This window comes from Pinus tabuliformis, chromosome 9 (assembly GCF_031772625.1).
Source record: "Pinus tabuliformis cultivar Carrire ecotype Pingquan chromosome 9, CPIR1, whole genome shotgun sequence".
Taxonomy (NCBI): domain Eukaryota; kingdom Viridiplantae; phylum Streptophyta; class Pinopsida; order Pinales; family Pinaceae; genus Pinus; species Pinus tabuliformis.
Window position 1 is genome coordinate 426,023,974 of NC_142307.1, and position 14,715 is coordinate 426,038,688.

The 14,715-nt window shown below is 34.9% G+C and overlaps 1 pseudogene across 1 annotated transcript in view; it reads right to left on the bottom strand.

Annotated features, from left to right (window-relative positions):
• LOC149148968 (protein NRT1/ PTR FAMILY 8.1-like) overlaps positions 1-13,455 on the bottom strand; it is a 40,705-nt pseudogene extending 27,250 nt beyond the window's left edge. The window contains exon 1 of the transcript XR_016262271.1: positions 13,203-13,455. The product of XR_016262271.1 is annotated as a protein NRT1/ PTR FAMILY 8.1-like (transcript). The remainder of the gene's footprint in view (positions 1-13,202) is intronic.
• Positions 13,456-14,715: the final 1,260 nt, after the last annotated feature.

Sequence of the window (14,715 nt, forward strand, 5' to 3'; positions counted from 1 at the left end):
AATTGGAAAAGGAGGCCAATGTTGGTATGGAACATGTGGCATTGGCTTCAAAATCAAAAACACCCAAGGGCAAGAATGAAGACCCCCTTCCATTTTTGAGGAAAGCCACCACCAAATTTCCATTTGAGAGTTTTACTTCTACTGGGGGACAAGCATTAAAAAGAAGATCACTTGGTCCAATGGACAGGATTTTCCAAAAAGAGAGATGGGAAGAGCTTGATCTCACCATTGCCTTCTTCTTCTATCAAAACTTCATCTCATTTAATGTTGCACTTTCACCTTTATTTGTTGAGATGTGCCAAGCTCTAACTCAAGGGGCTCCAGCAGGGTATGTGCCTCCTGGATCAGAGAAGCTGAGAACCACATTGTTGACGAAGGCAAAAAAAGAGGTGCAAAAAATGCTTGAGCCTATTATGGCATCATGGCCAACATCTGGGGTTAGCATTGTTTCTGATGGATGGATAGATCCAGCACGACACCCAATCATCAACTTCATGGTGTCTTCCTTGAATGGTCCAGTTTTCCTGAAAGCAATGGATACACTTGGCGAATACAAGGATGCACAATTTATGGGTGAGTTATTTATTAAAGTTGTTGAAGATGTAGGTGTTGAATCTTGTGTGCAAATCATTACAGATAATGCACCTGTTTGCAAGGCGGCTGGCATGATTGTGGAAGCTAAATATCCACAAGTGTTTTGGACACCTTGCATTGTCCATTCATTGAACTTAGCACTGAAATCCATTGCTTCTGATGTGCTTTGGATTGGAAGCATTATTGAGGATGCAAGATATATCCGTAACTTTGTGCAAAATCATACAAATGCCCTCACTATCTAAAAGGAGTACAACAATCTATCATTGTTGAAGATTGCTAATACACGGTTTGCATCTTCATTCATGATGCTGAAGAGGTTGAGGGAGGTCAAGACTGCTCTTGGGTCCATGGTTATCTCTGATTTTTGGTCTTTTTGGAGAAAGACAGATCAGACAGCCTCTAAAAGAGTGAAGGACACGGTACTAGATGATGCTTGGTGGGAGAGGGTAGATCTAATTATTCGGATCATGGACCCTATCATCTCTTTGCTTCGAGTTGCAGATACAGACAAACCCATCCTAGGAGAGGTTTATGAGGGATGGGATTCCATGATTGAGTCTGTGAGGAGCATTATTCTACAGAGTGAGTGCCCCCAGTATGAGACATCACCAGAGGCCTTCTGCGATACCATACATGATATTCTTATCCGCAGATGGGACAAGAATTGTACACCTTTACATTGTTTGGCTCACTCATTGAACCCCAAATACTACAACCATGAGTGGCTGAATGGTGGACCTTCCTGCAGATTCCCTCCTCACATGGATGGTGAAATCTCACAGGGGAGGAAAGAGGCATTGAGGCGGATTTATCAGGATAGTGCATTGCTTGCTGAGGTGGAGGATGCCTTTGTAGAGTTTTCCACTGGCACTGGTCGATTTGGAGGTTATGATGTGATTAGAGACAGGGGGGTTAAGAAGCCCTATTCTTGGTGGGCAAATCATGGGGCAACAAGCCCTCCTCTTTAGCAGTTAGCCATGAGGCTCCTCTCTCAGGTGACTTCAGCCTCTTGTTGCAAGAGGAATTGGAGCACATATGGGAATTTGCATAATGTGAAGAAGAGCAGGCTTGAGCAGTCCAGGGCAGAGACAATGGTGTATGTGCACACCAACCTTCGTCTTATTTACAGGCAGACGGAAGAGTGGTTGAGGGGAAAGACAAATATGTGGGATGTCTTTCCTGATGATATAGGTCTGGATACCACTGTTGAGTTGGCATTGGCCAACATGGATCTCAGTGATCCAGTGCTTGAGCCTATTAGATTTGATGACTTAGAGGGGTCAACCTCCAGACCAGCAGATGCAGAGGCGACTATGGATACAGGGGAGGAGGAGGATGCAGAGGAGAGCAGTGGGGACCATGATGATGGGTATAGTGATGCTGATTCTGATGCTGATTGATGCCTTGAGGCTTGTATACCTATAGTTGTTTTATATTTTCTATTTCTATTTGCCATTGGCATTGCACCAACACTACCTATGTAACATATTTTGATTTGATGACTTAATGAGAAAACTACAGTTGTCAGTGTGTTTATCTTACTATCTTGTAGTTGTAAGTTGTCTTTCAGTTATGAATTATGAATCATGATTTAAATTTATCATTTATGTGACCAGTACCACTGACATTTATTTGAATTTTGTATGTACTATGCATGCTAATTAGTATAGGCATAGCTATAGATGAAGAATCAAGATCTATGTTTGAAATCAATAAATTTTGTGTAAGAAATATGATAATATATATATATATATATATATATATATATATATATATATATATATATATATATTTTAATAAAATAATATATAATGTGTCCTAACGTGTCCTGTTCCGGGGGGTCAACGTGTCCCGAATCCGACACCACGAATCCCGAATCCTACGTGTCCCGAATCCCCGTGTCAGGTGACTTAGATCTCAATTAATACTGATTAATTAACCATATTCCCTAGGTTTAGACTCAGGAAATATTTATAAATTGGTTAATAATCTAATTGAGACACTTCTAGGCGGAATTTCCAAACACGATTTCTTGGTTTTGGAGATCTCATGTATTTTATTCTCTCCACCAAATTTTGTGGCTAGAACACATCCAATGCTACAAAAAATAACAGGCCACACTTAGTGGGGTTGAAGATTTTTCCCACATTAAATTAAGTGTGTAAGCAAGGCAGCAACAAGTCCCAAAGGCCTAAGCCCATTACATAAGCTCATCATTCTAGCATTAAATTATACAATTCCCCTGTGGGGATAAAAAAATTGAAAAAAAGAAGAAGAACAAAGAGAAAGGGAGGGGAACACATGCCCTGCTAGACTTATGGTCTAGCATGCCTGGTCCATTGGGCCATGGAATCTTTGTTTATGTGCATATGAGCAAGTAACATAGATGTTTCATTCTTTATTCTTGATACCAAGTTTGAACATATAACAAAAAGAATTTTATTTTTTATAAATAGTCTTTTGGTGACATATCATTTTTCTCAAATTTTGTAACTTCTTTTATAGCATTACAAGTTAAAAAATATTTTTCATGAAAAGACGAAAAATAGGATCATAGACGAGCAACATAATTGAAGCCGTAAGAAGCATGCTCACTTTCAAGTTTTACAATATAAAAAGAAAGAATCACTTTGAACATAATAATTAGCTAAAATATTAACAGTTAGTATAGTACAAATTGTTGTGCCCTAACATAACCCCTTGTCCAACAATGTTACATCTATTGTATAAATGAAAAAATGTCAATTGTATGCAAGTGACCTAGGGATCTCTCAACTTTGGCCATATTTCGTTAAACCTACGTATCATTCCATTAGCACAATAATAACCTTCTTCCACCTTGACCACGGTGGCAGAGACTGGTTTCTCAATGCAGAAGGATGGGATGGCAGGTTTCATCGTATTAGAAACAAATTAAAAAAAAAGGCATTTCTTATGTACAAGTTACAGCCCTTCATTGTATATTCCCTCACCGAAGAACCTCCTTCCTTTTGGGGAGGAGCCAAGCCATTGTTTGATGGAGTGGTTTTGTTGGCTATCATATGGTAGATGCAAAGGAGGCAGAATGAAATATAGGGAGTCAGCTAGGACAAAGCCTTGACAGCGCACCGACTCAGCTTCACCATCATCCTCAACGCAGAAAGAAAACACCCACCACACTGAATCAATTCAAAGCAACGCATAAAAAATATACTTCGCATAACTCTGATGACATAGATCTCACACTCTTCTCCCACACAACAAAGTGTTGAAAATGCAACAAGAATATTTTAATTTAATTTTGTTCTTGAATTAAAATTGTAATTCCATATCATAATGCAACAAGAATATTTTAATTTAATTTTGTTCTTGAATTAAAATTGTAATTCCATATCATAAAACAACTTGTATGAGTTAACTAAGCTAAATTGACTTAGTTCGCTCAGTTAATTCGAGTTGAGGGCCTAATTTGAGTAATGTAGAGCGTCTCCTACATTATAGGAGCCTTGGTTGAGTTTATTTTGAGTTGTAATTAATTAATTCGGTTTAATTGAGTTAAAATCAGTTAAACTAGTAAGAAGTCAGACATTGGGGTGATGATTTACTCATAAATAACTCATGCATGTCAGACCTGGGAGTTATCCAGTTGAGATTGGAGTTCAAAGACACTGTACTATCAATTGTATAATCATCCGAATTGTATGGGTGGTACATGCAGTCAGTGGAAGGCCTATGAGGATTGCTCAATTCATATTGAGGAATTTCCCTAATTAATAGGGTACTAATTCCCAAGGAAATAGGGACTTGGGCAACCCAAAATTTGGTTAGTATTACTTGGGCTTGTCTAGGACGCTGTGAGACAGATAGAGATAACACAAAGGTTGCTTAGGCTTGAGCAAAGCATTGTAATTTTCTCATATTTTTTTACTAATGCAATATACAGATAGCAGGGGTTTTTAGCTGTGGCTTTCCCCACGAAATCATTGTGTAATGTTTTGATTGAATTCTTTCTCTTGTATGTTTTGTGATTGTTTAATTGTTTCCGCTAATGAGTGGAGTAGATTCAAGTGTATTGTTTTAGTAAATTACAATTAGCCATTTGAATCTACAAAATTTTTACACAAAACACATCTTTTCAATCAAATCCCCTAATTGAAGACAACAAACTTTTCATTATAACCATCAAAGGTTCCCCTAACTTAGTGTTAGAATCCATTGAAAATAACCACAAAAAAAAAAAAAAAATCCTTCTCGTCCAAATTCACCTAACTTAGTGTTAGAATCCATTGAAAATAACCAAAAAAAAAGTCCTTCTGGTCCAAATTCACTGTACTTAGTGTTAGAAGACATTGAAAATAACCAAAAAAGTCCTTCTAGTCCAAACAAACCTCTATATTATTAATGATGCTACAGTTGCTGATTTCTGTCGAAATATGTAGCTTGCTGTCCTTATATTTTGGCCAATCAGAAGCTCCAAATCATCTGATTAATTCAGATTGTGAAAGATTTACTTTAGATTGTTAGAACCTTTCAGTGAGATTCATACTGATAGAAAAAGACTTGGTTCAGGCTATAGACTTCAGACAGATTCAAGACCTGCAAAGGTGAACTGATAGTACATAATACATACACTGGTTTCTTTATTTTGAGCTCGGGAAGCTCAAAGGACGTCAAACATAGCACCATGCTTATTAGGAAGCCATGTTCTCAACGTGGATGGGGAGATATGCAACCCCTCTGCGTTCCCTGAAAAAAGAGCATACCCTACCCATCCAGGAAATGACTATGGGTGAACTAAGTAAGCTTGTACATAGATTTCTGTATGGAAGTAATGCCCTGATCAAGAATCGAACCCCACAATAACAGCTGTTAAATTTCGCCTAATCTAAAAATCAAAAGGCTTGAATTGGCTTGAATTAAGAACATCTGGTTTTTAATCAAAAGGCTTGAATTGGCTTGAATAAAGAACATCTGGTTTTTGTAATACACACCAGGATGCAACTCAGAGCAGCCTGCAAATCTTCATAAATCTTATGAATTAGCCCGATGGGAAATCTTATGAGTTAGCCTGATGGGAACATTTTCATTGGTTCCCTCTGAAACTAATCAGTGGACATGATACTAATATAATACGATGCTACTCAAGTGGGTTGTGATCAAGTGGTTCAGACCTGGATTCATGACCCCCTGAACTTTGAAGACATGTTGCAGCACTCCTACCTTCGGTAAGCAAGTAGAGCCCACTTCCTTAACAAAGGGCTGTTAAGCTCCATTAATTTTTGAAATATTGCTGCCTTCAATTATGGAACTAAACTGCAGTCTTTCCTTAATTTCTGGAAACCAACTGCAGTAATTTCCTTAAATTAAGGAAATCAACTGCAGTTAATAAATTTATTGTTGGGAGCTACTGAAGTGGTCCATTACTCCATCTGGAGTTCTCTGCCTTGATCTGTGGGACATCTGACACATAGCTATCAGAAGCTTGATGGAAGCTTGGCTATAAATTCATCTGTTTGGTCCCCAAGCTTGCATCTCAATCCCCTTCAGTTTTTTACGCCATCTAGCTGAGATAGCAAAGCTTGGAAGTGCCTTCAGAATTTCTGCATTCTTTTCTTTTTGCTTGGATAGCTGGAGCGTGGTTTTCAGAAAGAAGTTGCATCAAGAGTTTCACCAATGGCTGGAGGTAATTCGTATCCCTGGGCATTAAGTTTTAAAACGATTCTTTCAGTTATTCCGCATATAGAATCGCTGTTTAAACTATAGAATTTTTTACATTTGGTATCAAAGCCCTTTTATCTCTGCCTTGCTGTGTGTTGGCCAAGAAACGAATTCTTATTTTTGGGCATGGCCTATTAAGCATAACAGTCAATTTCCGTATATGCGCAGAGGGTTCCGGCTTTGTGCTGTTTAGAAACCCTATGCGTGCATTTCTTATATGTACATATTCAATTGTGCTGATTTTTTCAATAAAACATTAATTGAATATTACAAGTTTTTCGAATGAAACCGAATAATCGATGTTTAGTTCAAATTATAAGAGCTATTTTGAGTGTAGCATCCAATGAGATTACGTGGATGGGATCTGAGGCTAGCGTTCATTAATATTTTGAATTTGTTGGCCAAATTGTTTGCCAAATACGGGTTCAATATTTTTCTCGGCATTCTCACAAAAGATTAGAATAAGATAAGACGCTGAAACTGTTTACCACGTTTATAATTTATAATTGGAATTGTTTGGAGGCCGGCTGTTCAAGAAATAGGCAAGAATAAAGCCCAGCCGAAATACAAAGAGAAATTGGTTTTTGGTTTTGGGGTTTTAAATGACAAAGCTCCTCCCTATAATTTTTGTCGCCCCCTAAAACTCAAATTGGGCTATCATTATGATTAAAAAGTTTCCCTATCCTTGAATACCCCCTTTTGTTTTATGCGTGTTTGCAAATTAAAAGAAATAGTTTATGCATTTGAATATTTCAAATAGTTTAGTCTTTTGTTTTGAATATTTCAAATTTGCAGTTTTTGCAAATTATTTAAAGAAATAGTTTATAACTTTTTAGAGCCCATTTTGTAATTAATTTAAGAATTAGTCTTAAATAAATTATGGGACAGTTAGACTAAGGAGAGTAAATAAAAATCGTAAAAGAAACATTACGAACTAAATGATTATGATTAAGTTGTACACATAATCAATGATGTATTATAAATTGATTGGTTATGTGAGAATTGAATTCTTATCGGTATAAATTATTTTGAAGTTATATTTAATTGTGGAGGCTGGAGTTTAAATATGAGGTTTTGTATTCATTTTATAAAATATTAGGGGAAATGAATATAGGGATGACCTTTGAAGTATTACTTAAAGAAAATAACTCTAAATTGTGAGAATCTCTATTTTGAACTCAATAGCCTTGCAATGCAATTTGTAGTCATTTGCGGTAATGCTGACTGCTTTAACCTTAATTTTGATTTTGCTGGAGAATTATTATAGTTATATGGAGTTTATTAAAAATGTCATTTTGACTTACTCCTTTCAGTAAACATTATTTTTCTCTTTGGTTAAGTTTTGTTTATGTAACAAAATAATGTCTAGTGATCCATATAATTTTAATTAATTAGAGAATAGCCACAGCATCTTTAATTAAATAAAATTATATATTTTGATTGATTAGATCACATAAAGATTATTTAGACATTAAATTGTAATTAATTACACTGAATATAATAAATTTTATCCCACAGGAATTTTTATTATATTTATGTAATTAATTAGGATAAAATTTCATAATTTACCCACAGGAGTTATGAATTAATAAGTTTTATCATAAAGTTTTATTGAATCTGTTTGAATTGAAAATTTAGCCCACAGGCAATTTTTATGTCATTAGATTCAATTCTTTTTAGCATGATTTACATTGGTAAAACATGAAAGTTTATTAAGCCTCAATTTTAACATAAGCATGTGATTTTTTAATGCAGTAGTACGACCTGCAAATTTCTCTGAAATTCGTTGTGACATTCCCGAACTTAAGGAAGTAATCTCGTTTGTTTGTTATGAATCTAATATGGTTAACGCTAATATTAACACATGGTGGATTGATTCTGGATCAACAATTCACATTTCGAATTCCTTGCAAGGTTTGCAAAACCTAAGGAAGCCAGTGGGAAGTGAGTAAAGCATCTTATCAGGAAACAAGATGGGCTCGCATATAGAAGCTATAGGAACATGTTATTTAACTTTAAGTAGTGGCTTTGTTTTAGAATTAGAAAAGACCTTCTATGTTCCAAGTTTTTCTAGAAACTTGATTTCAGTTTCAAGGCTTGTACCTTTTGGATATTCCTTAAACTTTTCAGAAAAATCTTTTAGTCTATTCTATAAATCTGATTATGTTGGGAATGGTATTTTGTCTAATGGTCTTTACTACATTAATTTACAAAACAATGTCACTTATGATTCAATGCATGATCACACTGGCACTAAAAGATGTGTTATTAATGAAGATTCCTCTAAATTATGGCACCGGAGACTAGGTCATATCTCCATAGAAAGAATTAAAAGATTGATAAATGAAGGAATACTTAATACTCTAGATTTTACTGATTTTGAGACTTGTGTGGACTGCATAAAGGGAAAGCAGACCAACAAGTCAAAGAAAGGTGCCAATAGGAGTTCAGACATATTAGAAATCATGCATACTGATATATGTAGTCCAGACATGGATTCACATGGTCAGAGATACTTCATCTCCTTTATAGATGATTACTCACGATATATGTATCTCTACATGCTTCATAAAAAGAGCGAAGCATTAGATGCCTTTAAGATCTTTAAGGCTGAAGTAGAGAAACAATGCAGCAAGCAAATTAAGATCGTGAGATGAGATAGAGGTGGAGAATATTATGGTAGATACACAGAAGATGGACAAGCACCTGGGCCATTTGCTAAATTTCTTCAAGAGCATGGGATTGTTGCCCAATACACCATGCCTGGTTCACCCGACCAGAATGGTGTAGCAGAAAGAAGAAATCGAACATTATTGGACATGGTGCGGAGTATGTTTAGCAGCTCCAATCTTCCTAAATCATTGTGGACTGAAGCACTTAAGACGACAGTGTATATATTAAACCGAGTTCCAACCAAGGCGATTCCTAAAACGCCATTTGAATTATGGAAAGGTTGGAAACCGAGTTTGCGACATATGCGCGTTTGGGGATGCCCATCTGAAGTGAGAATTTATAATCCACAAGAGAAGAAGCTGGACCCAAGGACCATTAGTGGGTATTTCATTGGATATGCTGAAAGGTCTAAAGGTTACAGATTTTATTGTCCATCTCACAGCACTAGGATTGTGGAATCAAGAAATGCAAAGTTTCTTGAAAATGACTTGATCAGTGGGAGCGATCAAACCAGAAACATAGTTTCTGAGAAGGATCATTCGGAATCTCAACCTTCCACTTCAAGTGATAGATTGATTATTGTTCATATCACCCCTCAAGTACAAACTGGTGTTGAACAACCAATTGTTGAAGTTCCACAAGCTGCTGACGATATTCCAGTAGATCAAGGAGTTCAAGAGTTGCCAAGAACTTTTGAACAACAAGTTGAACCACATACTTCTCAGGAAGATGATGGTACAACATTAAGAAGATCTACTAGACCTAAGAGATCAGCAATTCCTAATGATTATATTGTGTATCTACAAGAATCTGACTACAACATTGGAGCCGAAAATGATCCTGAGTCATTTTCACAAGCCATGAGTTGCAAAGAATCAGAACTATGGTACAATGCCATGAAGGAATAGATGAATTCCATAAAGAGTAACGAAGTCTGGGATCTTGTTGAGTTGCCTAATGGTGCAAAAGCCATTGGATGTAAATGGGTCTTTAAGACAAAGAAAGACTCATTGGGCAACATTGAGAGATACAAGGCAAGACTTGTTGCTAAGGGATTCACTTAGAAAGAAGGAATCGACTACACGGAGACTTTTTCTCATGTATCTAAGAAAGATTCCTTGCGCATTATTATGGCATTAGTAGCCCATTTTGACTTGGAGTTGCAACAAATGGATGTGAAAACGACTTTTCTTAATGGAGATCTAGAGGAGGAGGTTTACATGAAACAACCTGAAGGATTCTCCTCTAGTGATGGTGAGCAATTGGTTTGCAAGCTCAAGAAGTCATTATATGGTTTAAAACAAGCATCCCGCCAATGGTATTTGAAATTCCATAATGTAATTTCTTCTTTTGGTTTTGTAGAAAACATTATGGATCAATGTATATACCTGAAAGTTAGTGGGAGTAAAATTTGTTTTCTTGTTTTATATGTGGATGCCATTTTGCTAGCAACCAATGATAAGGGTTTGTTACATGAGGTGAAACAATTCCTCTCTAAAAATTTTGATATGAAGGATATGGGTGAGGCATCTTATGTCATTGGCATTAAGATCCATAAAGATAGATTTCGAGGCATCTTGGGTCTGTCACAGGAAACCTATATTAACAAAATTTTAGAGAGATTTCGGATGAAGGATTGTTCACCAAGTGTAGCTCCCATTGTGAAGGGTGATAGGTTCAATTTGAACCAATGCCCGAAGAACGACTTTGAAAGGGAACAAATGAAGAACATTCCATATGCTTCTGTTGTCGGAAGCCTAATGTATGCTCAAGTCTGCACAAGACCTGACATTGCATTTGTTGTGGGAATGTTGGGACGATATCAGAGTGATCCAGGTTTAGACCACTGGAGAGCTGCAAAGAAAGTAATGAGGTACCTTCAAGGAACCAAAGACTACATGCTTATGTATAGACGGACGGACAACTTGGAAGTAATTGGCTACTCAGATTCTGACTTTGCTGGGTGTGTTGATTCACGCCAATCAACATCATGATACATTTTTATGATGGCCGGTGGAGCTGTATCATGGAGGAGTGCCAAACAGACCTTGATTGCCACTTCCACTATGGAAGTCGAGTTCGTCTCCTGTTTTGAGGCTACTTTACATGGTGTATGGCTTAAGAGTTTCATTTCTGAGCTTAGAATTATGGATTCTATATCTAAGCCATTGAGAATATATTGTGATAATTCGGCTGTTGTTTTTATGGCTAAAAACAACAAAAGTGGGAGTCGAAATAAACATATTGACATTAAGTATTTAGCTATAAGGGAATGTGTTAAAGAAAAGAAAGTGGTCATTGAGCACGTCAGCACTGACTTAATGATCGCTGATCCTTTGACTAAGGGCATGCCACCGTTTAAATTCAAGGATCATGTATTGAATATGGGACTTGGTCCCATTATGTAGTTTCTCATTGTATGGACAATGTTATTTTAATGAAATTCTTAATTATTGTGATGTTTTTTCTCATATTTATGTGCACTTTAAGTTGATTTGAGAAAATTCATTTAAGAAGGACCAAGAATAAACATAAGGTTTATTCATTAAGAAATTGTTGTCACATAAATTATAATAAGAATAAATACATAGCAATACATGGAAGATAATACTCGTCATTAGAGGACTTATCGCCATGATTCATGTATCTATTACTTAATACAGATTATCAATGGGTTTTAAGTTGAGACATTCAGTTTGGAAGTATGGACCAAGTGGGAGAATGTTAAGCTCCATTAATTTTTGAACAAATTGCTGCCTTCAATTATGGAACTAAACTGCAGTCTTTCCTTAATTTCTGGAAACCAACTGCAGTAATTTCCTTAAATTAAGGAAATCAACTACAGTTAATAAATTTATTGTTGGGAGCTACTGAAGTGGTCCATTACTCCATCTGGAGTTCTCTGCCTTGATCTGTGGGACATCTGACACATAGCTATCAGAAGCTTGATGGAAGCTTGGCTATAAATTCATCTGTTTGGTCCCCAAGCTTGCATCTCAATCCCCTTCAGTTTTTTACGCCATCTAGCTGAGATAGCAGAGCTTGGAAGTGCCTTCAGAATTTCTGCATTCTTTTCCTTTTGCTTGGATAGCTGGAGCTTGGTTTTCAGAAAGAAGTTGCATCAAGAGTTTCACCAATGGCTGGAGGTAATTCGTATCCCTGGGCATTAAGTTTTAAAACGATTCTTTCAGTTATTCCGCATATAGAATCGCTGTTTAAACTGTAGAATTTTTTACAATGGCCATTTACCATCCACAAAAAAGAAATGATCATTTAGTGTATTGTCTAAAGCTAGAAGAAATAAATAATGCTTCTAGAGCGACAATTTCTGTTCAATTATAGAGCAAATAGCACATGTGTTAGGTTTCTTCTCACGAATTTGCAGGCTATGAATGCATTGGAGTGAGAAATTTTGAAATATGCATCTTCATATCCAGCATCCCAAGATGAAGTAGCTAAGAACAGAGAAGAGCCCATTTTGAAAACAAAGATCAGGAAATGCTAAACAATGTACCCACTTACAGATACGTATGAATTGTCCTCGTTTGCATGCAAAATCTAAAAAGCTCTGTTCAAGAGTGCCCAAGAAACACCAGACAAGTATCACAAGCTTCGACTGAGACCCACAAAGAATTTTAACTTTCAGACAGAAGATTTTAAAAAAATTTCAGACAGAAGATTTTAAAAATTACTCTCAATCTGCTTCTGATGTTGGGTTTGATTCTCAGACTCATTAGCCCTTGGATTTTCTCAGTCAAGGCATTCTATACCTTATATCTTTTATGTTCCTACATGATATCTTTTATATTCATGCATTGTATTTTTTATAGAAGACAGTTGAGATAGGTTTGATCCTCAGACCCATTAGCTCCTGATCTTCTCCGTCAAGGCATTCCATATATTGTATCTTTTATGTTCTTACATGGTACCTTTTATATTCATGCATTGTATTTTGAAATAGAAGAGAGTTTAATTCTACCGCATTCTATGGACATCATTGTAGTCAACAATGTATTTAACTTTATAGCTATTAGTTAAACATAAATATAATTATCTTATCTTATCTCTATCAATCAATCAAGTACCATCTATCTCTATCAATCAATCAAGTACCATCTATCCACGGACAGAAAGCTAAATCAATCAAGTACCATCTATCCACGGACAGAAAGCTAGTGCCTGAAATGCATGGACAGTTTTTAATTGTAAAAACACCTATAGAGGGCTATCTTTACCTGAGACATGTTCTAAGCAAGCACGGTTTCCCTTGGATGGTCGTCTTCCGTTGAAAGTTCGAAGGGTGTTCTAACTCGCACCAGTGCGAATGAATCGTCCAGAGAGGTGAATATCTTGTCAAAAGATTCATTGAGAATCCCGAAAATAAGAAGATGGAAAACAAATGTGTGCCAGTGACGGGAAAAACGAAGGGAGAGTTGAATGCATTCAGATTTGAATGACTCTAACAAGATTTATAGGTCGTAAATAATTTATGGGATAGCGTTAAAGTAATAGTCTCTGTACTATTTTTTACTAATGAGAAAGATAGAATTTTCCTTTTTTTTTTAAATTTCCAAAAAAACCACCGACGAGTATTTCATATTAATATTTTTTATTAATGAAAAAGATAGAAATTTTCTTTTCGGAAAAATAAAAATAAAAAATACTAACCAATATTCCATATTAATATGTTAATTTATACTAAAACAAAATTATGAATATTATTTATATTTTAAAAAAACATTGAAAACTAGTGTATAAGATTTTGGAGTGATTGCCATATTAAAAAATTTAAATAACAATGAGTAATTTTTAAATTAAAATATGTTGTTAACCTATAATATTTAAATTTACAATAAAGTCATTTTTATATATTTATATAAAATAAAAAAATGAAAAAGTAATGGTTTTAATTTATGAAATTGTAAAAATTAAATGATAACATTATAAAACTTAATTGTGATAAAAATACTAAGGTGTCAAATTTATTTTTAATTAAAAACACTTTTTTTTTTTCAATTTAAAATTACAATTTTAATAAAAAATTGTCTAATAATTAGATTTTGGTAATATTTAATAAGAAAAAGTCAAAGTTATAATATGTGTACCTTAAACCATTGTTAAAAAAAAAATCATTTTTTTTTTCTTTTGCTAAATTAAAAATGGTTAATATTAATGAGTGATATATAATAATTATGCTATTTAATTTAAATATAACTAAACTAAAGTAAAAAACAATAAAACAAAAAGACAATCATATTTAGGAAAAATAATATAATAGTATTTGATGCATTTATTATTTATTATATTTGTTCTTTATGCTTACTTCATATTGGTAAATAAAATATTTTGATAAAGATATGCTCAAGTGATGCTACATTGTAGTTGGTCCGTACAACTTAGTTTAAATATAGATAAATTAAAGTAAAAAATGTAAAGACATAAAGATAGTTTATATTTCATTATCTTTAAATATAACTCCGTGTTTACTTGTTGTGACTATTATTTGTAGTTTCTCTTGTACAAAAAAATTGTTTTTCTTTAATGTTCTTCCAAAAACAATATGTTAGAGTCACAAACCAAATCTTTTATCTGTGTAGAGACCAAACACATAAAAATATAAAATTGTTCAATATGTTCGAGGAAAAAACATAAAATGCTTCAATACTCAATAAGATAATCATGCTTGTTTACATAAGAAAATAACATACATCCGAGAACAATTAATTACACTCATGTTACTTATACAAT